The sequence below is a fragment of the Lepidochelys kempii genome, chromosome 5 (assembly GCF_965140265.1).
Source record: "Lepidochelys kempii isolate rLepKem1 chromosome 5, rLepKem1.hap2, whole genome shotgun sequence".
In the NCBI taxonomy this organism is placed as follows: Eukaryota; Metazoa; Chordata; order Testudines; family Cheloniidae; genus Lepidochelys; species Lepidochelys kempii.
The window spans coordinates 47681752-47708878 of NC_133260.1; the positions used below are offsets into that span (position 1 = coordinate 47681752).

The 27127-nt window shown below is 40.8% G+C and overlaps 1 protein-coding gene across 5 annotated transcripts in view; it reads right to left on the reverse strand.

The window, feature by feature from the left end:
* The window catches only part of SV2C (synaptic vesicle glycoprotein 2C), a 213967-nt gene that overhangs the window by 137082 nt on the left and 49758 nt on the right, over positions 1-27127 (reverse strand). The window lies entirely within an intron of this gene.

The window sequence follows — 27127 nt, forward strand, 5'->3', positions numbered from 1 at the left end:
TAGGGACTGAGAAAAGAATTGGCTCAGCTGACTATAGTGCAAGACAAGGATGTATGGTAGGGCTAGAGCCATCCTTCATGCCCCAAAACAGGAACATAGTTATGGTCATAACTAATCAATACCAGATGTTTTAGAGGAAGGTGTAAAACACAGCCTATAATTATGCAATAACATGTATATGGAAGGAATTTCTTCCTCACCCCTGCTAGTTAGTGGTTGGCTTTAAATTCAGAAGCACGAAGGCTAATAGCCTTTAAACGTTTTTATCTTTGCTAATACAGCAACTAAGCTAATACAGCTAAGACTCCAAGATGGAGGTTAATTTCCAGCTCAAGGAGATATACTTGCATTAGCTCTGTTCAAGCTAGCAGACTAAAAATAGAAGTGTAGCTGCCATGCCATGAGCCTTAGGAGGGGAACAAGCGCAATCCCGTCTGAAACCTGAGGCACATACTTGGGACAGCTTGCCCCTCCTGCTGCGCACACCATGACCAGTAGACTTCTGCTTTTTGTGCCCTACCTTGATCAGAGGCAGCATGGTTGTGTCTTCTCGAGCTGGAAATTACACCTACAGCTTGAAGTGTAGCTATACCCTCAGAGAAGATTGAATATAATGAACATGGGACATCAATGGGCACTACAAATATCTCTAGCTCTGCTTGATTGTTAACATCTTAGGAAGCTGCTTATTTGTTAGGAGAGTTAGTAGCAACTTCTATTACATGTGTTTTTATGAAGAACTGCATTGCAATATAGGCCTCCTATTACTGATCCACAATGTTACTGCATTTAAGATACAGGGTAGATGCTCTCAGTTGAGTTCTGCCTGAGACACATTCATTCTTACAACCTCTTAGAGCTGGGATAGAAGAAGTTGGTAGTTGACAGTATCACATATTGCCAAGAGGTCCAGAAGACTGAGTACAATGTACATCCCCTGTCTTTAGACAGGAGGAGGTCATTCATGAGAGTAGCTTGTGCAGTCTTAGTCCTGGCCTAAAATTCGTTGGCATTGAACCAGGTTGTTGTAGGCAGAGAAACTGGTGTTGAAGGCTATTTTAACTAGTGTCTCAATTAGCTTGTGTTACAAGTCTGAGAATGATGCTAAGTTTCTGTCACAATTATAAGACTGCACGAGTGTGGAAAGGAGGTAATAGGACACAACTGTCTGCAGAAGCCATATTGCCTAAGTGCAAGGAACAGAGTTCCAGGTGGTAGCCCTGATTGCTGTAATTGCTTCCATCACTCCTTGTTGTCCAAATTTTGAGAATGGAGCACTGTATTTCCAGTCTTGGGTCTGGTTTGTTGTTTCTGGAAATTAGCAAGGTCATTTCAGATGCAGGTCGTCTACTGTGACAAAAAAGGATGGTAATTCCCCACAATGAGAGACATTCAGTTCTGGATATTACTGCAGAGAAGTTTGGATTTACAAAGTGAGTACCGCCCAGAAGACTTCTGAAAGGCAGGACTTTGCTGCCTCTATGAGTGATCAGAATTAGGTTCTTTTAGCTTCCATCACAGCAGTTGCATAAGTTCAAATGAATTCTTAGGGTATGAGTTTGCCTGAACCAGTCTGCATTTTTCTCCAGTTCTGATCAAGTTTTCTTCCTTCCTTCCTGCTTCTTATGTTGCAGGTTATCTGAGAACCAAAGGAATATGTGTGGATGGCAAGGTGAGAGGGGGTGCTTTAGTACTACAGTACCTTTAGTGATAGTCAGGGAATGGTTATAGAGTTTTACCAATTCTTCTACCCCTCAGTCTCTTGGTTGAGTAGAATTTTCTATACATACTTTACCCCGTCAAGCAGGAAGAGTTGGAGCTTAATTCGTTGACTAGGTGTGGCTCAATGTCTCTGTGCGCAAAGCAGGCCAGCAGTTACTCCAAATCAGATTGCCAGTCATCTGCTGAAGGTCACCAAAGCTCCTGTTAACAGAGTTGTCAAATGACAGGTACATGATGAGTGGCAGTGTTTCCTAAGGAGCAATTCAACCGATAGTAAGATGGAGCCATTCACTAGTCTGGAACTGGATAAAGTGCTGAATGACTTAAAAACATGTACAGTTCCTGGATATGATGAAATTGCACCTGAATTCATGAAACATCTGGGTCCTCATACTCAGGAATGGCTCATTTGGTTTTTCAACAGAATTATGTGGGAATCTAGACTGTCTAGAATCTGGCACCAAGCGAAGGTCATTGCCTTGATGAAACCTGTGAAAGATTTACACTTGTCTTTGAGCTACAGACAAATTTCACTTCTAAACGTCTGCTTTAATGTGCTTAAGTATCTGATTTCACAAAGAATTTCACCACCTGTGGAAGGCATGCTGTCATCAGAGCAAGCTCGTTTTCTCCATGGTTGTAGTACATGTGATCAAGTGCTGGAACGTACAACTTTCATCGAAATTGGATTTCAACATAAGCTGAAGACTGGTTCAGTTTTCCTTGGCCTGACAGCAGCATACAATACAGTTTGGCACATGGGCCTCTTGGTGAAATCGTCTAGAACTATGCCAAGTTGGTTAGTATGTCCAATGGCTCCGTTTCTGAGAAATCGCCATCTCCACTTGCATATCGGTGATAGAAAAAATACATGGAGGCACCAGAAGAACGGCCTCCCACAAGAATCAGTATTATTTCCAACATTATTCAACTTACATTCAAATGATCTACCATATACTGGGTCTCGCAAGTTTGTTTACGCAGATGACATATGCCTCAGCACTCAGTCACACTCGAGTGTGTTCTGAATGCAGATATGGCGTCTATGACCAATTATTGTCATCGGTGGTGTGTGATACCAAGTGGAAGTAAGACTGTGTCAAGTGTCTTCCGCTTACATTATGCGCAAGCGGGCAGAGAGCTGAATATAGTTCTCAATGGTCAGCAAATAAAGTATGATTCACAACTGGTCTATCTAGGCATCAAGTTGTATAGAACTCTCACATATTGTGACCATCTTACAAAGACAGCAACTAAGGTCAAAATGCACAGCAACCTGCTCAGAAAACTGGCCGGAATGACATGGGGTGCCAATGCCCAAATGTTACACACTTCAGCCTTGGCACTCTGTTATTCAGCAGTGGAGTACTGCACTCCAAAATGGGCTTGCTCATCTCACACAAAGATGATCAACATACAACTTAATTGCACCATGCATATTATTTCCTGCACACTTACATCAATTCCTGTACCCTGGTTACTGGTTTTCTGCAATATTGCTCCCCCCAAGTGTTTCCAGAGAGAAAAGCATAGCAAAGCTTGTGACAAAATTGTGTGACATGCAACATCTACCATTAATTAAAGACTTATTTAATCTACCATGATTGTCTGTCCTCACAGCGCCAATTATGGATAAATTTACCAGGTGAGGGATTGACGGTAGAGGACATGTCACAAGCTTCATGGTCCACAGAGAAAGTGACAAATAATTATTTTGTCTCGGACCCCATGCAGTGTCAACCCGGGTATAATTTACCACGAAAGCAATGGAGCTGGTTTTGTACCAGACATGGAATTTGTGCTCCAGCGGAATTTTGGTGGTGTTTTAGAGACAACCCACTATGTCAATGTGGGCAGCCACAAACCATGACACACACTGTTGAGGACTCCAAAATGACTCAACTTCCTGGATGTCTTTGTTCCTTGAACACCATTGATAAGAATGCTGCGGATTGGTTTGACCAGATTGCATACAATAATAAATAATAAAAGTGGACTAGAGATTACTTCTGAGAAATCAAAGATGGAAAGGTTGGTAATATGCCATATCAGAGGAGACATCAAATGTTGAAGACCCCCAAAACAATTAATTCTGTAAACTTCATTATCGTGTCAGACAGCATCTTGATCAGATCATCTGGGAAGCCTTTAATGTTCAGAAATTTACAGATTAGCAAAATGCTGGTGTTTGATTTGTCTCTGGTCTCACAGATTAAGTGGTACACTCTCAGAGATTTGTGGCAAGTGAGCCTTTCCTGGATTTGAACTCTGAAGGGAAAAGAATGGCTACACCACCTCCATGCTTCTTCTGACTGGATCTGGGTCTGCATTGGCAGTGTATAGAGTAGTCTTAGTAAACCAGGTGATCTAGCACTGGGTCTGTGGATATGCACAAGCTATCTTTATATTATTTGTTGATTATGAAAACAAAATATTTTTCAATGCCTTCAAATTCTACATGCAGTTAGCTCTTCCCACACACCGGAAGATATCTACATTATAATACACGCAAACAACAGGTGTGTTAATCCCATGTGCCTTTCTTTTAATTAATTAATTGAGGGTCTATGTGTTTACAGAATGTGATTCATGGGTACTCTGAACCTAGGATTATTTAAAATAAAAGACATTTTAACAACAAAAGAATAACCGATTTACTCCTTTTTCCAGTCAGATCAAAAACAAACTCTTAACTGCAGAACGGGAAGTAGGGTAACTGAAGAAGGATGTCACAAGTAATAGATTGCTCACTAGGAAGGGGACTTGCCTCCTCACAGCTGTATTCTCTGATAAGGCAGCAAAATAAGGAATACAATAAACCAATGACTTTGCAGTATATGAGCATCATCATTTGTGCTTTACGAATGTTATCATTTTAATAAGTACATCTGAGATCAGAGAAGCCTTACAGAAAACCCATGCCAGACCCAGATGTTTAGCACCATTAATTATTCATTTGGTTTATCCTTATTGGGTAGCTTCAATCCTGCTACAAGCATGCAGAAACTGGATACTGCTTGTGATTATTGCAACAAATGGTACCACACAGCAATATTATACCACTATTGCTTGACTAAGCCAAATTAACAACCTCTCACAGTCTGTCTGAGACCAGTGCAACAGTTCCCTAATACCTACAAATAATCCCTATCGTTATTCAAAGTAGCATAAATACAGTGTTGTAAGAATCAGTTATAGCCAATTATCTTGCCTCCCAGGTAAACAACATTTTAAAAAAGATACTGTAACCAATTTGTAGCACATACAGCACTAGGTTTATCAAAACCCCAGTTAATCCCAGATAATGATGTGAAGCCATTGATAGATTCCCTAGTTACTATCACTGAACATATAATTTTTATGCTATCTCCTCCTTTGATCCAACACTTCCCTCTGGCATTAGAGAAAATCCTAACTGACAAGCCTGAGATAAAACACACCTAGTTAAGCCTTCCTAATACTCCTAATTCCTGGTTTCTCTTCTCTTTGCTACTGAGGAAAGGCCTCAGAATTTTTTTACTCTGATATTTTGATGCTACTTACAGTGCACTAGTCACCTGGCTCTGAATTGACCCTGTCATGCTAGCAAATTGGTGTGACTTCGCAATTTGAGATGCACTTCTCTGACAGTACTTAGAATCAGAATGATTATGAACGGTGTATTTGATTGACCAGCACAAAGCACTTTCTGTGCAATGTTCCAAGATTAATTCAATCTCACAGCAGAAAAAAAAATCCCCCAAAGCTTTTAATTGACCACACAATCATGTATATGCATAGTCTTGTTTCATATCAAAACTCACCATTTTGGTCACTTGTTTATTTTCTGAAGACTAAATTATTTTTTTCCTTGCTTGATGCTATTTCTGACTTCAGCCACAGCTGAGTAACACTGTAAAATATGGTCCTGTTAAATTAGTGCTGCATTAAACACGACAATCCCATAAAAGTACATACATCTACATCAATACCAAACGAACCCAACACAATTAGTGACATTAAGGAAATTAAATTAATACATTATATCTCCGGTGCTAGTGTTTGCACACTAATAACCAGCTAAGAGCTGATTTTTACTTCATTTAATTGGTTCCAAAGGCTGCTTATTGCAATTATGTCCCAGTGGTGTACACACTGCTTTCCTTGTATATGAGGAATTAGCATTTTCAGTCGTCATCTCTTTACACAAAGATTTTTTGCTTCCTTTGTGTAATGGTTTGGAACCAGACTGTGGTTGCTGCCACCTTTGCAGCTCTTTTCAGTAACAGACAATAGGGCCCTAACTTAATAACTGAATTGGTGGGAAAGGGAGAGAAATCAGTGAGAGAGGGAAAAAAGGACATGATTGAAGCCTTTGACTCCCACTGATTTTTTCAATATAGCCTTGGATCAGGACCTAACTGATCTAGGGTGTGTCCCCAAAGTGAATCAATGTTCAGATGTATGGATGTGTGTGAAACAGAAGAATGGACTCTCAAAAAATATCAGTATTAGTGTGGATGGCATTGACTGAAAATGCTCTCAACTGCAGAACGATCAGCCTTTTATCTTTCTTTTCAGATTTTACTGTTTAATCTTGTAAATTCTCTTCCCTTGTCATTTCTGTTCCTAAAGTTCCCACACCTGAAATATTTTATTTCCTTTATCAAATACTCATACATTAGCATCTCTGAATTATACTATATATTTGATTCATAGTTACAGCAACTAACTGCTTAACAGGAAGAGAAGATATGTATCGAACATGTCAATAGGATTTAGGTCAAATCTGATTGACTTTTATGGATTCTCTCCATGCTCTTTATTAAATAGGGGCCAAAGTGAAATTCCAGTTTGTGGTTCAGGACCCCTTGGTGCCAACTAGCAGAGGGTACAGGGGCTGCATAGTTTTACAGGGATTCCCGGGGTTAGATATCTGCATAATAGTTCACGGAAGGTTGGCATGTAAGGTCTCTGCTTAGAGCCAGAAGCCCACTGATGATGATAATTGTGAAATGTATGGATGGATAATATTCAAGGAGTTATTTAACTATACTGAAAATGATGCTCTCCAGGTCTTGGAGTTAAGGCAGGTCACCAGGAGGTGACATAACTTGGAAATGTTCTAACAGGTAACTGACACTTATTTTCCTGTCTGGCCACTTGTGTATTGTATGCCTCATACTATATGCTTATTTGTATACTGACCCATCCTGTGAATTGAGTGATTGTGAAACCTACAAGAGAGGAAATCTACAGGATGAAAGAGACAGCAGGGGGTGTCCTCTTTAAGAACAAAGACAAAGGACTGGTCTGGTATATACTGGAGTGCAGAGACACACCGGATCTTTCACCTAGGAGGCAAACTGACAGCATGAAAGAAGGGTCACAGCCAGCCTGGGTGCAAAGTACAGCAAGGACTTTAGGTGAGCAATACTATCAAGGGCAGGGAAATTTTTTGGCCTGAGGGCCACATTGGGTTTCCAAAATTGTATGGAGGACCAGTTAGGGGAGGCTGTGTCTCCCCAAACAGAGAGGCGTGGCCCGGCCCCGCCTCCTATCCGTCCCCGCCCCCCCACTTCTTGCCCCCTGACAGCTCCCCTGGGCCTCCTGCCCCATCCAACCCCTGCTGTCCCCATAGTGAATCTATGAATATTTCAAGTGTCCAATGGAACAGGGACTGGACATTCCAGGGAGCTGCTCAGAGGGCTGGAGTGTGCCTATCGCTAACCTGCAGAATGACAGAAGGGCCTGCAAGGCCTAGAGGGCAGTGCTTCTGTTGGCAGTGGCAGATGGGGTTGGGAGCTGACCCTCATCAGACACAGAAAAGGCTTCTTAACGCTAAGAGCAGGTGATAGCGAGGTGCCTCACAACCTTGCGCAGCCCCTGGAAGCATCACACACTTAACTCATCAAAAAGGGAAATGTAACATCTTGGTACAACAAAGTACCATTTGGGGGAAATACAAACTACGTAAAGATACTGAAAAGAGGATCTGGGAAGAAACTTATTGTAGACAGGAAGTTCAGCTACTTACAATGTAAACAAAAAAAGCCAGATTCTCAGATTTTGTAAGTCAGTGTATAATTTACACTAGCTGGGAATCTGACCCAAAGTCTCCACAAGCAGAGATGAAGGTATGTAACAGATTTCTGCAACTGGGGCCTAGTGGTGTGAGAACGGGTTGAATGTTGACTACACTGAAGTCAACGGCAAGACTATGACACTCTCCAATGGGCCAGGATTGCATGCCAGGGGCCTGGTCCTAGTCCTAACTCTTGTACTGAGTTTCGGTGTGACCTCGGGTTATTCACATAACTGCTCTATGACTCAGTTACCTAATCTGTCAAGTAGGTTAATGAAACTTATCTACTTTTGTAAAGCATTTTGTCATCTATGGATTAAAAATTCCACATAAAATAAACATTATTATTCTGTACTTATTAGTAAAAGGCATCCAAATACATGAGGCAAACTGGTAAAATTTGGGATGGGTGGGAGGAATTGGCTAAAATATACACAGTTAAGAAAAAGTAACTGGCGTTTTCTTGAGCTACCATAATTATACAATTTATAGTAATTCAGTGATGATGCACGTAAACAAGACACTGATCAAACTTCAATCTGTCTTGGCAGAAAGAGGATATCAACATAAAAGTCTATGATCAGTCTTGTCTTCCTTTGGATCTTCAGATGGTTTGATAGTAAGTGATGCATGTTTTCTTCGTAATCTGTATACTTACTTATGTTTTCAGCTATAGTTTTTATTGGACAGAATTAAACATTACTTGTGATGATAATAAACACATTCCTATATTTTTATGCACTTTGTGAATATTTGCCTCTTGTAAATAGCAGGTGATATGAATTTAAAGATATTCCTCATTTAACAGCTGGCTATTTATCTATTCATGGAGACTGTAAACATCACTGGGTCTTTGAATCTAAACACTCTGCTCTTACATTGATGAAGAGAGGAGGGACCTCAAGATTCAGACCATGAGGGCCAAACATCCTAAATGCTCTCTCAGCATAATGCATGGATTAGAGAAAGGGTAGACACTGGCTTAACACACAGTATGAAGCTAACATTAAATGGATCTTTGTCTTTATGCATTCTAAATACTTCTCTTGTGTCAGTTCTCATTAGTGTGATTATTAATATGGCAACAATCCCTTAAAAGGTGAAATCAGGTTACTGACAACACTCAGCAGAAGATTTTCAAATCTTAATAACGGGGTCATTAAAATATACTTATAACATTGAATCCACTTCTTTAGCCAAATCACATAATTTTTTGGTATGCCCAGACTGGTGTCCTAAATATCACAGCAAGGATGTAAAGACAAGTAGAGGTTCCAGGCAGTTGTTAAAGTATAAGTAGGATAGGAAACTACATTTTTCAAGGAGCGCTCTCCTAATTGCACAAAAACCATCTGCTGAGCCTCTAGCAGCAGCCAGTGAAGGCTGCTTAGAGGCTAGTCAGACATGAGCATAGAGCAGTAATAAGGCTATATGGCTGCCACTCGAGAAAGCCAAAGAGGAAACGTTAGTCATCTCTGGCCCAAACACTCATCTGGTCTTCGGCCCAGACACTATATACTCCATATTCCAAATGGGGGAGAGCATGTTTGTGACTCTGCTGAAGCACTCCTGGGAGCTCACTCTCAGCTAGCATCAAAGGGTATATCTACATTGCAATTAAAAACCCACAGCTGGCCTTTGTCAGCTGACTCAGGCTAAGGGGCTGTTTAACTGTGGGGTAGATGTTCAGACTCAGGCTGAAATCTGAGCTCTAGGACCCTTCAACCTTGCAGGGTGCTAAAGCCCAAGCCTGAACGTCTACGCTGATATTCAATGGCCTCTGAGCCCATCCCCGCAGAGCCAGAGTCAGCTGGCATGGGCCAGTCGTGGGTTTTTAATTGCAGTGTAGACATAAGGGATTTGAGGTGCTGCTGCACTTCTATAATTGGCAAAAATGGAGTGCTTCTCAAATGTTTCACTCAAACATCACACAATGTTCAGAGCAGCAATGCAACCAGTCCAAGCCTCAACAAGCATAACTTAGCCCCTCTGTAATAACTAATTCATTCATATGTGGCAGACAACAGACATAACTGCTATTAGAAAGGCGCACACACACACAAGTTTAGATTAGAACTAGGGCTGTCAAACGATTAAAAACATTAATCACGATTAATCGCACTGTTAAACAATAATAGAATACCATTTATTTAAATATTTTTGGATGTTTTCTATGTTTTCAAATATTGATTTCAATTACAACACAGAACACAAAGTGTACAGTGCTCACCTTATGTTTATTTTTGATTACAAATAGTTGTGCTATAAAAAACAAAGGAAATATTTTTCAATTCACAATTTTACAAGTACTCTAATACAATCTCTTTATCATGAAAGTTGAACTTATAAATGTAGAATTATGTAGAAAAAAACTGCATTTAAAAATAAAACAAATTAAAACTAGAGAGCCTACAAGTCCACTCAGTCCTACTTCTTGTTCAGCCAATTCCTCAAACAAGTTTGTTTACATTTGCAGAAGATAATGCTGCCCGCTTCTTGTTTACAATGTCACATGAAAATGAGAAAAGGTATTCACATGGCACTACTGTAGCTGGCGTTGCAAGATATTTACGTGCCGGATGTGTTAGATTCATATGTCCCTTCATGCTTCAACCATCATTCTAGAGGACATGCGTCCAGGCTGATGACAGTTCTGTTCGATAACGATTCAAAGCAGTGCAGACTGACATGTTCATTTTCATCATTTGAGTCAGATGGAGAAGGTTAATTTTATTTGTTGGTGGTTTGGATTCTGTAATTTCTGCATTGGAGTGTTGTTCTTTTAAGACTTCTGAAAACATGCTCCTCTCATCTCCCTCTCAGATTTTGGAAGGCACTTCAGATTCATAAACCTTGGGTCGAGTGCTGTAGCTATCTTTAGAAATCTCATTCTTTGCATTTTGTCAAATCTGCAGTGAAAATGTTCTTAAAATGATCATGTGCTGGGTCATCATCCGATACTGCTACAACATGAAATATATGGCAGAATGCAGGTAAAACAGAGCAGGAGACATACTATTCTCCCCCAAGGAGTTCAGGACAAAATAATTCAACTTTTTTAAACAAGCGGCATCAGCATGGAAGTATGTCCTCTGGAATGGTGGCCAAAGCATGAAAGGGCATATGAATGTTTAGCATACCTTGCACATAAATACCTTGCAATGCTGGCTACAAAAGTGCCATGCAAACGCCAGTTCTCACTTTCAGGTGACATTGTAAATAAGAAGCCGGCAGCATTATCTGCTGTAAATGTAAACAAACTTGTTTATCTTAGTGACTGGCTGAACAAGAAGTAGGACTGAGTGGACTTGTAGGCTTTAAAGTTTTACATTGTTTTGTTTTTGAGTGCAGTTAGGTAACAAAAAAAAGAATCTACATTTGTAAGTTGCACTTTCATGATAAAGAGATTGTACTATGGTATTGTATGAAGTGAATTGAAAAATACGGTTTCTTTTATCATTTTTACAGTGCAAATATTTATAATAAAAATACTAATATAAAGTGAGCAATGTACACTTTGTATTCTGGATTGTAATTGAAATCAATATATTTGAAAATGTAGAAAAACATTCAAAATATTTAATAAATTTTAGTTGGTATTCTATTAACAGTGCAATTAGAACTGTGATTAATCACGTTTAATTTTTTTAATCACAATTAATATTTGAGTTAATCACGTGAGTTCACTGGGATTAACTGACAGCCCTAATTAGAACTATGGTCTTTCATCTCCAAAAACAAAGGACTCTACCACTTGAACTGAAAGAAGAATTCCCTTTGTTGACAGTAGTAGTTAGTGCCTTGTCCTTTCTATGTCCATCCCCACTCCCACATGCACAGAGCCAATGGAATACACTGGCCCAATATAAATCTCAAGAAAGATGTACCAAAAATAATAATTACTCTTTAACGGTGCCAGTAAACCTACAGCTGCTGGCAAGGCCAAATTACAAAACTCCGGGCTAAATAAGCTTTTTAATTATTTATTCACAATGGTGCCAACAGGCAGTGTTATCATTTCTAAATGAAGGATTATTCAGATGACTGTATCCATCAGTTCCTGATCTCCATTTAAGAGCCTGGCCTGTGGCAACTTCAGAACTGACCTGGAAAATTGCTCTGGATTCTAGCAGACTGGAAAAATCCTTGTGCTTTTTAAAAATGAGAAACTCTGGCAAGCTCCATACAAGATCAATACACAGCACAGCAGAATGTGGCACATCATCACACAGCTATGTTCATCCATATTCCTGCAAGTTCACAAGAGGCCATCAGCTAACCTATTTACCATTATGTCACAAATCGTTGCTGGCTAGCTTCAAAGGCAGCAAGAAAGTTGCTAACTGGCCACACATCTGTGCATTTGAATGCTGCTTTCAGTGTGAATGTTGACACAACCAGAGGAGAGAGGAAGAGTATAATGGTGAAGAAAGAGTTGCATTTAAAAACAAAGCATTACACATTCATACGTTTCCTACAGTGTTGTTCACGACTGTTATTTGCACCATACTTGCTATATGTTCCCTTCTACACACATACATACACACTTCCTGCCCCAAAGAGAGGAAACAGAACGTCCCCCCACTGCATAGGTTTCCTCTTCATTTCCCAGGAAAGCCTCCAGGTAGGGCCAATTAAGGTATAGTAATGTAAACCCCTTTTCTTTTCTTCTGGTGTTCAGTCAAAAACCTTATTGTTGCTGTTTCTACTTGCTCCAAGCAGAAGTGGAAGCATTCCCAAGTAAGGTGGCAGGGTAGAGGCTGGAGGGACTTCAGTCAAGTATTTACTATTTCAGCACACTAGAGGGAGCGCAGGAAGTTGTTAACCATGATCAGTAGCTGTTTTGAAGCTGATGTGGAAGGCTTCATTAAGGGCAGACATTCTTGCATGTACATACATACCACTTAGGTTAGAAGCTGGAAGCCCCTGATCAATCCATAGAGAATTCTATCAGGGGTATGAAGTTGGCAGCCATTCTGAGCACCAGTCAGATCTAACCCAGTCATGTAGGGAGAAGACAGAGCTGCCTAGAATAACCCAACCTGAATCTGTGGGTTGGATCTCAATACAGTTTCCTGTAATTTCACAGAAGTTAGTGGGACTGAGACTGGGAAAACACCATAAAGAAGGAATCGCAGACTGGAGGCCAAATGTCTTTGGGAGTTGTATCATATCATTGAACCGAAGACATTGTGTGAACCTAACAGCTACAGTAATTATCAATTTTTCTTACTGGATCCACATTGTGGATGCTGAAACAATCGGTTATGTCGTACACCTAAAAGTTTAATCTAGTTTTCAATATAATACCCAGTACGAGCCTACGTGAAAGTAGATCTCTGATTGTCACAAGTCCAAATCCTTGTACTTATTTAAAAAAATAAAAATTTATATCAAATATAAACACATAAAACAAAAATGCATGCACAAGATGGAAATACCATATAAACAACAAAATTCAATGTTTATTATTTGTAAAACCTGGGGAAAACAAAGAAACAAATAAAAAATGTGACCACATAGAGGTCATGCAGGGCATCAATTGTTAAAGTGACTAAATAGATAAATAAGTGAGAACATAATCTATGAGTATCAGGGACTAATATATACTGAACTGCAAAGTATGCAGTAGTTTCATGGGTGACCAGACATCTTCATTTTTTTCAAGTGTTTCTATTGGACAGAGTCATTTTTTCCATTAATGCAGTAGTAGAGAGCTCACTAAACCAGTCTATGTATGAGGGAGGAATTACAGATTTCCATTTTCTCAAAACAACACTTTTGACCACTAAAATGGTTACTGCAGTCCATTTCTTTGGCGGCCTCAAGCATGGTGCCATATTGCAGCCAGGCAGATGGAAAGGGCAGGGAGTGCCCCAGAAGTAAGAACAGGTGCTGCAACAGTGGAGGACACTTGGTTTTGGCACTCCTGGTTGGACCACATTTACGTGTCTTGATTTCACGTCTTGGTGGCTCACTCCTCCAGCTTTAGGCTGGCCGCATTCTTGGATCACCTCCTGGTGGTTGTGACGGCCTCACTGACACCCGAGAGGCCAGGGCCGGTCTACTGGCTTTTCAGTAACAGCTTGTTGGAGGATGTGGGCTTTGGCATGGCTGGCCGGGCAAAGGCAGAGGCATGTCTTTGACTTAGCACAGAGGTGGTGGGATGTGGGGAAGGCATGTGACCGGCAAGGTTACCCCAAAATTCAGACCGAAAGCACCCCACAAAGGCCTTTATACCCTAATAACTCAATTGTCAGTTTGGTCTGCTTTGGTAAGTAACAGGAGGTGGCCCACACTAGAGGAATTACCTGGGTTTTGTCTCTGACTTATGGAGGACTCCCCAGAACAGACTAGCTCTGTTAACCCTTGGGAGGATACAGCCTTCCACTCAAAGGATTAACAGTGAGGGAGCAGTTTCTTCTAAAACAAAATAACCTTTATTTAACACATAATATTCCCTAATACAATAAGTCTAATACATATACCAAAAGAATAAGCCATAAACTTTAACATAAAGAGAGAATACAAACTCTATCAGCACATATGCATATTCAAATACCCAATACTTCTGCTATTACATGATTAAACACACTTTTAAGTCATTATATTCCGCATGCAACAGCCAGTTACATGCAGTTTGCTGACAGCAAAGCATTGAAACATTAAAACATAAACAATGACCACACACATACCCAGACATCCAGCCTTATTAACTCAGGCATACACATACATGCTTCAATTGGAGTCTTTTACTAAAATCACCATGCTTGCTTTCTCCAATGTCTTCTTTCCCTCTGCTCTGTCTGGGTCCTTCTGTTCTGTGTCCTGCAGTTGGTATCAGCTCTGCTTCTTCAAGTGTTTCAGCTTCTTTAGATGTTGTTCTTCTTAATCTTCTCTTCCAGTGACGACTCTGCTGCTCTTCTCACACAGGTGCCTTCCAGTCACATGAGATGGATTGACTAAAACCTGTCAGCTCTCCTCCTTATATACAGTTGACCCACCAATCAGCTTCAAACCATTTAGAATCTGGACAAGATTGAAAATGTACAGCTTTGGAGCTGGACATGTTTAAGACCTGTGTTCTAGCTGACTGACCCCTACCTTTAGGTGTTGGAGTGACCTTTATTTCACCCCTAGTCTACCTACTTGCCATTGGTCAGACCATTTTAAGACTGCCATTTTGATTTTCACAGCTCTGATTCCTTGTGGCCACCATTTTGTTTTCCCCTCACTGTGACTGCTTAAAACTATCTTTGTTAACTATTTAAATCTTTAGAATTGCCCAAAAATTACATATTTATATACACCTTATGATGTTTCAGTCACTGCTCCAGTTTCACTAATTTACATAAGCCCAAACCTTGATCTTTTCCCTGCTTCAGCTAATGGTGGCAATCAGCACCATTAATGCTGGACAGCGCCTAGTGCTGAACAGCATTTTTTCAGCACAGAGAGCAGCTGAAAAATCCTTGGTATCAGCTCTTCTGACACAGCCACACCCAGGCGGCCAGCCAGAGGAGGGATCCAATGACAGAGCAGCTGGAGTGGGAAGCTTTGAAGCTGGAGAGGCTTCTGGCTATTCACCCTGGGGATCCATCCCTCTGCAGAGTGTCAAAAGTGGGATTGGCACTGGGCCCTGGACAACCACCAGGCTGGAGGCACCTTTGTTCGATCCCACATCCAGCTCCTTTAGGAGTTGGATTGTGGCTCCCACTTCTTCTGTACCCTGGAGAAAAAGGGGGGGGGTGCCCAAAAGCATATCAATCTCCTGGTAGAGGATAGCACTTCTCTCATGGATCGGGTGGAGATGCAGGAAAAGGCCAGGGCCTTCTATGCCAGCCTCTTCTCAGATCCAACCGACACCAAGGCCTGCGGGGTCCTGTAGGATGAACTCCATATGGTCAGCATGGGCGACTAGGAGCAGTTAGCGCAACCTCTCACTCCGGCACAGTCCTTGGGAGTTCTCCATCTGATATCCACCAACAAATCTTTGGTCATTGACAGGCTGACTGTGCTGTTGTACCTTGCATTCTGGGACCTGCTCAACCATCTGAGCCAAGTCCTTAGGGAGCAGGGTGCTCCCCCTGTCATGCAAGCAGGCTTTGCTCACCCTAAGACAGGGGACCTCTGCAACTTCAGGAGTTGTGCCCAGATTAGCTCTTCAGCATGGACTAAAAATTGTAGCCAAAGTACTCTCACTGTAGCTGTGGTTCATTCTGGCAGATATGATCCATCCCAACCAGACCTACGCTGTTCCAGACCAGACCATCTTCAATAACCTCTATCTCATCCAGGACCGACTTCATCTAGCATGTACAGATGGTCTGACACTTGCCCTCTGGTTTCTGGATGAGGTTTTCACCAAGAAGGTTGGTGGCGTTTGGACATCTAACACAGTGAATGCCAATGAAAATGAGGTAGGATATGAGTCTAATTTAGGGAAAGAACAAGTCAAAAATTACTTAGACAAGTTAGATGTCTTAAAATCACCACGGCCTGATTAAATCACCCTAGAATACTCAAGGAGTTGACTGAGGAGATATCTGAACCATTAGCAATTATCTTTGAAAAGTCATGAAAAATGGGAGACATTCCAAAAGACTGGAAAAGGGCAAATATAGTGCCCATCTATAAAAAGGGAAATAAGGACAACCCGGAGGATTACAGACCAGTCATCTTAACTTCTGTACCCAGAAAGATAATGAAGCAAATAATTAAGCAATCAATTTGCAAACACCTAGAAGATAATAAGGTGATAAATAACAGTCAGAATGGATTTGTCAAGAACAAAGCATGTCAAACCAACCGACAGCTTTCTTTGAAAGGCTAACAAGCCTTGTGGCTGGGGGGGGAAGTGGTAGATGTGGTATATCTTGACGTTAGTAAGGCTTTTGATTCTGTCTCGCATGACCTCATAAAAACAAAACGAGGGAAATACAACCTAGATGGAATGGATGGGTGCATAACTGGTTGGAAAATCATTCCCAGAGAGTAGTTATCAGTGGTTCACAGTCATGCTGGAAGGGCATAACGAGTGCGGTCCCACAGGGATTGGTTCTGGATCCAGTTCTGTTCAATATCTTCATCAATGGATTTAGATAATGGCATAGAGAGTACACTTATAAAGTTCGTGGACGAAACCAAGCTGGGAGGGATTGCAAGTGCTTTGGAGGATAGGATTAAAATTCAAAATGATCTGGACAAACAGTCTGAAGTAAATAGGATGAAATTCAATAAGGACAAATGCAAAGTACTCCACTTAGGAAGGAACAATCAGTTGCACACATACAAAATGGGAAATGACTGCCTAGGAAGGAGTACTGCGGAAAGGGATCTGGGGGTCATAGTGGATCACAAGCTAAATATAAGTCAACAGTGTAACACTGTTGCAAAAAAAGTGAACATCATTCGGGGTTGTATTAGCAGGAGTATTGTAAGCAAGACACGAGAAGTAATTCTTCTGCTCTACTCCATGCTGATAAGGCCTTAACTGGAGTATTGTGTCCAGTTCTGGGTGCCACATTTCAGGAAAGATGTGGACAAACTGGAGAAAGTCCCGAGAAGAGCAACTAAAATTATTAAAGGTCTAGAAAATATGACCTATGAGGGAAGATTGAAAAAACTGGGTTTGTTTAGTCTGGAGAAGAGCAAACTGAAAGGGGAGATAACAGTTTTCAAGTACATAAAAGGTTGTTATAAGGAGGAGGGAGAAAAATTGTTCTTCTTAACCTCTGAGGATAGGACAAGAAGCAATGGGCTTAAATTGCAGCAAGGGCCATTTAGGTTGGACATTAGGAAAAACTTCCTAACTGTCAGGGTGGTTAAGCACTGGAATAAATTGCCTAGGGAGGTTGTGGAATCTCCATCATTGGGGATTTTTAAGAGCAGGTTGGACAAACACCTGTCAGGTATGGTCTAGATAATACTTAGTCCTGCCTTGAGTGCAGGGGACTGGACTAGAGGACCTCTCGAGGTCCCTTCCAGTTCTGTGATTTGACAGGGTGGATCTCAGATATCTCACAGGCACTCCACAGGTGCTCAGCTTCAGGACCTTCTTTGTGGGGCTTCTTCAGATGCTATATGCCTCTGTGGAGGGTCTGGTCAAGCTCAATTCAGCCTTGACCAAGCCTATCACCTTGGATTGAGAGTTGCTTCAGGGCTGCCCGCTGCCCAGACAGCTCTAGACCATCGCAATCAAGGCTTTCCTCTGTCTCCTCCATAAGAGAATGATGGGGTTGGGGCTTCAGGAGCCAGACCTGTGGGTGATCCTGTCAGCATATGTCCTCCTGGCCCAGGAGAGCTCGCATGGATGCAGGCTTGTCATGCCATCTATTTGGTGGTCTCCTCTGTCTGGGTCAACTAGGTCAAGAGCTCTGGCATGATGGTAAGGGGTGGGTAGAAGGTGGGAACCCTTCCACCATCGCTCTGCCATTCAGAGGTGCACAGGTCTAGTGTTTCACCTGGGCATCTACCTTTCTGCCACCGATCCCTCCCCATGGAAGAATTGAATCAATCTAGAAACCAGGGTATCTGACTGGTTGCAGAGGTGGACAGGGCTGCTACAGTGCCTTTCCTTTTATGGAGGGCACTGCTGCTCAACCAGCTGATCCTGTCCATGTTCTAGCATTGGTTCAAAACCCTGAGCCTGCCCCAAGGAACCCTGGCCAGCCTCCAGAAAAAGATCCTGGAGTTTTTCTGTCCAGGGCTGCACTCTGTCTCTACAGGTGTCCTAAGCCTCCCCTTGCGGGACGATGGAAAGAGCCTGGTCTGCATCCACAGCCACATCCATGCCTTCCGCCTTCAGGCCCAGCAGACTGCTTTACAGTGCAGGTAGCCTGGCATGGAGTGTGCTGGCACACATCTTCCTCCACTGCTTCCAAGGGCTCTGATATGACTCGCAGCTCCTTTATCTCCACCCGATGTGTCTTCCCGGAGACCTCTCTGATCTGCTGGTCTTTGACCAGTCCCTCCTCAGGACCTGGAAGCTAATTTTCCCTAGCAGCTGCTGAAGGGGAGAACCTCCTTGCAGAGCCTCTGATACACTACCCCTATTTCCACATGTAGATGGTGGAGTCCCTGCTGGTGCACTGGAGGTTGGTCCTGGCTGGCACCTCCAGACTGAGATCTCCTGGACTATGATCAGAGGGACCAGTGGACCCCGTAGCGCTCAGTGAGTGCATGGAGCTGCCCAAACTGCACGACCCCTGTCCTGTGCTCCAGGAGGTAAGGCAGCCTTACCTCCAGCTTCTCTTGCTTTCCTTCAGTGGGTCCAGTAGAAAGGTGCTCCTTGCCCAACCCTCATCCCTGGCCCTCCAGAACTCGTCATTGGGACCCTGCCCTGCAAGCCTCCCCGGGACCCCCCGACAGGCCACCTGAGCTGCACGATATCCAGCTGGTCTGCCTCCAAACCATGCCCAGACAACATCTGCACTCACTCGTGCTTCATACCATCTACTTATTCACCCTCCTGTTCCACCCTGACACCAAAGCGGTGAGACTTGCTGCCACCTGAAGAGGACAAGGAACCCCAGTGGGCAAGCCTGTACGCCACTCTGGTTCCACAGCCCACCGGGGGATATTAGTTGGTGGCAGCTCTTCCATGGAGTCATGAGCACAGGCGTGTAATTGGTACAGTTCACAAACTCCCCCGACACCTGCCCCTAGTACACATCCTAAGTAGGGGGCATCAGGTTGCAAATCCTCTTCCAGCTCCTCCAGAACCTCTTATGGAGATTCTCTCTGCACTGTTTCTCACACCTCCTCATTTATGCGCACCTCATCCATGGGCTCACAAAGTCATGGGCTCTCCTCGTCAACCTCCTCCTGGCTTTGGCCAAAATGGCCATTCATCACTCCAGGAGGAGGAGGAGGAAGCTGGACCCCGGGAGGAAGAGGATGGGTTGCTCTGCAACTGTGGGGTATATTTCTGTTCCCATGTTCGAGCACGTCTTTAGGCAGAGTTCCTCTGGGTGGTGGTGACTGATTTCCTAGATGCCTTTGAGGAGCAGAGGTTGCTATCTGGGGTTCTCTGCTCATTGTCCCACTCTGGATCCCTCATTTTTAACTTTTAACTTCACTACTGGTCCTGTGTTCTCTTTCATTGTCCCAAGTACTCAATTGTGACTTGGGCTTAGTGGTCCCTCCCCCTTAGTTGAGGGACAGCCTTTAGTTTTGGACAGGCCTCAACCCATCTGTCCCACTACTCAGAAGTAGTACAGAGTTCCCAGAATTCAGCAGAGTTACTTGGGCTGGGTCCAGAACTGGGACCGTGGGATGAATAAACTATAGCCAGAGAACTTCCAATAAACCTCTCACCATCCCATTCCGGCTATTTTCTGTGCTTGTGCCTTATTTCACTTGTGCCTTGTCATTCAGCTATACTCAGCGTGGGAGATTCCCAGGCTCATACTTAGGTTTCTATCTTTATCTCTCCTCTCTCCATAAACAAGTCTTTCCATTTTTTATGTGGGTGATATAAAAATGGTGAAATAAGGGCCAAATATAAATGAAAAAGCAAAGTTATACAGCTGGATAAATAAATGTGCCTTTGTGGAATTGTTATTCACCGCTGTAATTGCTGTGCCTGTGAAATGTTTGCACAAGTGATGCATTATAAAACTGAAATGTATTGTTTCATATTATTTATTTAGGTATTCTGCTATCAAAGTATTTAATATTTGTAAAAAAAACCACTGGGCTTGATTTTCCACTTTGTTACCAACAGCTTTATGATTCAATGAAATTACACCAGTGTAAACCTTGGATTAGAGGGTAAACAATTAGGCCTAGTATATTCAGAGCAGCTGATCCCACTTTTGAGGCAGATTTTTTCCCCCACTCAAATGCTATCAGGGTTAGATAAAAAATTTAACTGCATTTTCTTTGCTTTTAAATATTGGCATTTGAATAAACATGTAAAAGCTTTGGAATATACTGTATTTCAAATTGGCTACCAGTTCTTGGCTGACTTAAAGGTACAAAGGTACAATTAATAGCCCAGGGATTTGAAATGTCCTTAAGTTCTGGGTTCATTAGATCCCCTCATAAAAAACATAGGCGGAACAGAAGGAAGAATTTATTCAACAGTGGAGTTGGAGCTCATGTTCATTCCACTCTTTATGGACATTAATGAACTTTAATACCTTTATACTTCCTACAAAGGAGTTTTTATGTCCTCTCATTCAATTTTAAAACTTAAATTTTGATATAAGATGTGATGTTCGGGAGCTGAGAGGAATCAGATAATAAAGATCACCATTTTGATAAGTGGGGACTTGTAGGCCATGACTTATCTACACTGCAAAATTAACTAAACATGGACCTTGCGGAGAGTTCAATGTTGTGTTAAAAACGTTCAGTTTGATTTAAAAACTACATTTGACACCCAATGCATTAAACAGATATCTTCAGCCAGAGGAGCCCAGAAAGCTGAGATTAAAAAAAAGTGGAGAAGAAAGCCAAATTAAATGTGTAAAATCACCAAGACCCTCAGGCTTTTCCTTTGGGAGGCATTTCTTTCTTTCCGCCATTCTTGTACAGATTGAAAATTTCTATGTGACATGAATGTTAGAGTCCTGATTTGTGGTGGAATAGACAGAGCCAGAAAATAACATACTCTGTCTGAAAAGGGAGAACAGCAATTTCTAACTACTTAAGACACTAGTGTGGGGAAGACAAACACCTTGCGGTGTTTGAATTAACCTAATTCAGTATTGCCAACCATAAAAGATCAAAAATCATGAGTCAGACCCCCCCCAAAATCATGACATTTAAAAAAACCCATCAAATCATGTTTTTAGATTGTCTTTTAACTAGGGCTGTCAATTAATCGCAGTTAACTCACGTGATTAATTTTTTTTTAATCACGTTAAAAATATTATTGCGATTAATTGCAGTTCTAATTGTGCTGTTAAACAATAGAATATCAATTGAAATCTATTAAATATTTTTTATGTTTTTATACTTTTTATATATTGTATTCTGTGTCGTAACTGAAATCAAAGTTTATATTTTTTGATGACGAACATTTGCACTGTAAAAATGATCGAAGAAATAGTATTTTTCAATTCACCTCATACAAGTACTGTAGTGCAATCTTTGTCGTGAAAATGAAATTTACATATGTACATTTTTTTCATTACATACCTGCACTCAAAAACAAAACAATGTAAAACTTCAGAGCCTACAAGTCCACTCAGTCCTATTTCTTGTTCAGTCAATTGCTAAGACAAACAAGTTTGTTTACATTTACAGGAGATAATACTGCCCTTTCTTACTTACAGTGTCACCAGAAAGTGAGAACAGGCATTCACATGGCTCTCTTGTAGCTGGCATTGCAAGGTATTTACATGCCAGATATGCTAAACATTTGTATGCCACTTCATGATTGGGCCACTATTCCAGAGGGAAACAATTCCATGCTGATGGCGCTCATTAAAAAAAAGTGTTAATTAAATTTGTAACTGAACTCCTTGGGGGAGAATTGTATGTCCCCTGCTCTGTTTTACCCACATTCTGCATATATTTCATGTTATAGCAGTCTCGGATGATGATCCAGCACATGTTGTTTATTTTAAGAACACTTTCACTGAAGATTTGACAAAACTCAAAGAAGGTACCAAAGTGAGATTTCTAAAGATAGCTACAGCACGGGACCCAAGGTTTAAGAATCTGAAGTGCCTTCCAAAATCTGAGAGGCATGAAGTGTGCAGCATGCTTTCAGAAGTCTTAACAGAGCAACTCTCCAATGTGGAAACTACAGAACCCGAACCACCAAAAAAGAAAATCAACCTTCTGCTGGTGGCATCTGACTCAGATAATGAAAATAAGCATGCGTCGATCCGCACTGCTTTGGATTGTTATCAAGCAGAACCCGTCATCAGCCTGGACGCATGTCCCCTGGAATGGTGGTTGAAGCATGAAGGGACGTATGAATCTTTACCGCATCTGGCACGTAAATATCTTGTGATGCCGGCTACAACAGTGCCATGTGAATGCCTGTTCTCACCTTCAGGTGACACTGTAAACAAGAAGCAGGCAGCATTATCTCCTGCAAATGTAAACAAACTTGTTTGTCAGAGCAATTAGCTGAACAAGAAGTAGGACTGAGTGGATTTGCAGGCTCTAAAATTTTACATTGCTTTATTTTTGAATGCAGGTTTGTTTGTTTTTTAATACATAATTCTACATTTGTAAGTTCGATTTTCATGTTAAAGAGATTGCACTACAGTTCTTGTATTAGGTGAATTGAAAAATACTATTTCTTTTGTTTTTTACAATGTAAATGCTTGTAATCAAAAATATAAAGTGAGCACTGTAAACTTTGTATTGTGCTGTAATTGAAATCAATATATTTGAAAATGTAGAAAACATCCAAAATATTTAAATTACTGTTATTCCATTAATGTTTAACAGTGAGATTGATTGAGTGATTAATTTTTTTTAATCCATCGACAGCCCTACTTTTAACTATTTAACTCCTCTCTACTCCTCTGCCAGTGAGAGAGAGAGAATTTCAGGTTGAAGAGTCAACTTTTAATGCGCGCAATAAAGCATGTATCTCCCTGGCTGCATATACCCTCTCCTCACCCCTACAATAAGGAACTGCCATCCACTTCCTATTATTGTCTCAACTCACCCTCCTCCTAGTTTATTTCCTTTGATAACAGAAGAGATGGATGGCAAATAGTTTCAGAACCACTGACTGACTTAATGCATCATGATCCACACTTGCACATAGTACTTATACTACTTTTTAGGGTTGCAGCCCATCATTCATATAAGCGGTAATGTCACAGTAAAAACAATATGGGATTGGTTTAGTCTTTTGCAAGAAGCAATGCTTCCCTGACCCTTCCCCTCCCATACCCACCAACACTTCTCTGCCTGGAACTGTGCAGCACTCCTTCCCTTAACCAGGCCTCCCTCCACTTCCCTCCCCACGAGGGTTGCACCTGTCCAGATTTTGCCAGGATCATTCCTTTTTTAGAGGTTGCTGTTCTGGGAAATCTGGAAGGGTGCTCAGCATACACTGCCAGTTGTCCAATTGTATGAGCTCAGAATCATTCACACTAGATGTTCTAGGTATTTTTACCTCCAAGGTGGCCACCCTATTCCTTGCTGACTTCAGCCAAAATGACAGCAATAGAGGATGGTGGCCATTATGAATAAGGGAAAATTCATGAGCTGGCAGCCTTTTGTCATGTTTTCATGAGACAGGTAAATAAGACACCCCAAAATCACTAGAGTTGCAATAAAATCATGAGAGTTGGCAACACAGCTAATGTATATGTGCAAATACATAATGTATGCATGCACATTAGTTATCTGAACATGGTGCCAAGTAGACTTGTAACTAGCCACATGAACATGCAAATACCTGAATGTGGGTGTGAACATCAGGTATTTGTGTACATACATTAGATCCCCAAATCCCAAATTTCTAATCACCTAAATTTAGTCACCTAATTTCAGTCACCTAAATAAAAATGATTTTTGGAGATTCTCGGCACCCACAGCTCTCACTGATCTCAATAGGAGAGTAGGGTGCTCATCACCTCTTTAAAGGGAAAAAAAAAAGAAAAATCAGGCCACTTTTAATTTAGGGGCCTAAATAAGGATTTTGGTGTCTCACTTTAGGCTCCCACGTTTGAAAATGTCATCTTAAGGGCACACAGCTATATTCATGCACATATCTAACTCTGTCCCAATGTATACAAACATAGTTATATGTTTCAGAGTGGTAGCCATGTTAGTCTGTATCAGCAAAAACAATGAGTCGTCCTTGTGGCACCTTAGAGGCTAACAAATCTATTTGGGCATAAGTAGTTATGTCCATTTAAACTAAAATTAGCCAGAGAAGAAATACTCAGACTATCATACAAATGTTGCACCCCTCAACAATGAAGTAAAATATGGTGATTTTCACACATTTAATATAAACGTACACTACTTGTGGTGTGCACTTTTTCCTGTAGAACTGCTTCTCAAATATATACTGCACTTTGTACTTCTCTAGTTCTAGTCTATTTACTCCACTCTGCTGACACCATTACAAGTTATTAACCTAATAGAAGTGAAGAATGAACAACACATGCCAACAGTTTTCCATTTGTAGAAGTCAATGTTAAAGCTACAGATTAGAAAATTTGAAATAGGGGAAACTGCATGGCTCATATCAATGGTTTTCAAACAGTTCTCAACTTTTTCCATAGTATGACTCCAAATTACAATAGAAAAGAGCTTTGGAACTCCACCTACCCATAGTTCTGGGTCCCCATTCTCATTTCAGCACACACAGAGAGATGGTGGACTTGTGGCACCTTAGAGACTAACAAATTTATTTGAGCATAAGCTTTCGTGAGCTACAGCTCACTTTGGTGGATATTCATGTTGAGAACCCATGGCTCAGAGAATTGGATATACCACACTTCATTACTGATTCAAATCTGACCATTATCACTACCTTGTGACAGGTCCACTGTTCCGTGTGATATATATTTAATCTCAATCCAGTTCATAGCAGACAAGAACCACATCACAAAAACCACCTTGTACATTGATTTCAATGACATAAGGCTGATTACCTCAGCTGAAGATTTATCTTAATTTTTTTCCTCCCAGGCAGAATTCTCACATCTTTAAGGTTGATGGCCAAACTGAGCATACATCGAAGGAAGAATGTTCTAACTGTGAAACTGGAAAGGAAGTGAGCTGTGCCAAAGATAAACAATACACGATAGCGTTTGTATTTTTAGCACCTTCATATTAACTCTACTCATAGCAAATTTCATCTTGCTTGGGAATATTTATGGCAATATTTCAGGGATTAGAATTCTATTTCTAGAAATTTCTATTACCACCTCAAGAATTATTACTACCATTATGCACAAGCACAATGAACTCCCACTGTTATTTCAGTAAGATGCCTCACATCCTAAGGGTTGCCACAATTTTACTACGCATTCTTAACCTAGACACGTTTCCAGAGAATATAATGATTTTTAAAACCACTCCTATATACCAATCTTTTCAAGAGCTATGCTTACCTCAGAGAAAACTATCATTCATACTAAGAACCAAATTTCAGCCATCAGAAAAAAAGTTTTAATATTATTCCAATGCAGAATTATCATATACACCATAGTGATAGAGAGAACTATCCATGTTGGGAGCAAAACAGTGCTTCTGCAGCTACAACGCTGTCTGAACATTGTTGACACCAGCAGGGTCCAGTAGTAAAAGTACAAATTGGGCGTGATTCCCTATTGCTTTGCACCTTGTGTAGCCAGTTATATCAGTGCAAAGCAGATGCAAGCGTTTGTAAAATGTTACCAAATCACAATAGTCAAAGCCAATTCTCAGGTATTTGCAATTCAGTATCTATACGTAGCTATACATAACAAACCTCACACTTCTATATAACGGCATAGGAGATATTTAAAAAAAAAAAAGGTGTGCAAAGCACTAGTTTTATTAGCAGAAAGAAGTCTTGTCATCTGCTACACAGGAATGGTTATGTGAATATCAGCTACTATTCAGACCTATTTAAAAAGAAATGCTGAATATTTACTCAGGTGTTCCAGTCAGTTGTACAATGACATGTGGAGGATGTGTATGGTCCAAAGTAAATATCACTGAAACTGAATGGGGAGATGATCACAATGCTCACTTCCAGTAGGTAATTATTAAATACTAATATCTTGGCAATTTACACTTCCCACTTTTTTTTTTAAATTCAAAAACAATTAGACTATATTATAGCTTCCCAAACTCCACTCAAAGTGAAAACAAAAGTTCAAACTAGCAGAAACTAGTTTGGATTATAAATTCTGGGCCTGTTTGACTGATTGGTTTCAGTGAAGCTATTCACAGAGTATGGTATTATTCAGTGTAAGGTTAGTAGAACAAGTTCCTGTGGATTTATGAAAAAAGATATCCAAACCAGTAAACTTAGTTTAAAAATCTCTCGGCTCAGACTCACAATCACATTTCTTTAAAACTGTTTATATATATATATATATATACACACACACACACACATATATATATATATATACACACACACACACACACATATATATATATATATACACACACACACACACACATATATATATATATATATACACACACACACATATATATATATATATATACACACACACACATATATATATATATATACACACACACACATATATATATATACACACACACACATATATATATATACACACACACACATATATATATATATATATATATATATATATATATATATATATATATATATATATATATATATGACAGGTTTCAGAGTAGCAGCTGTGTTAGTCT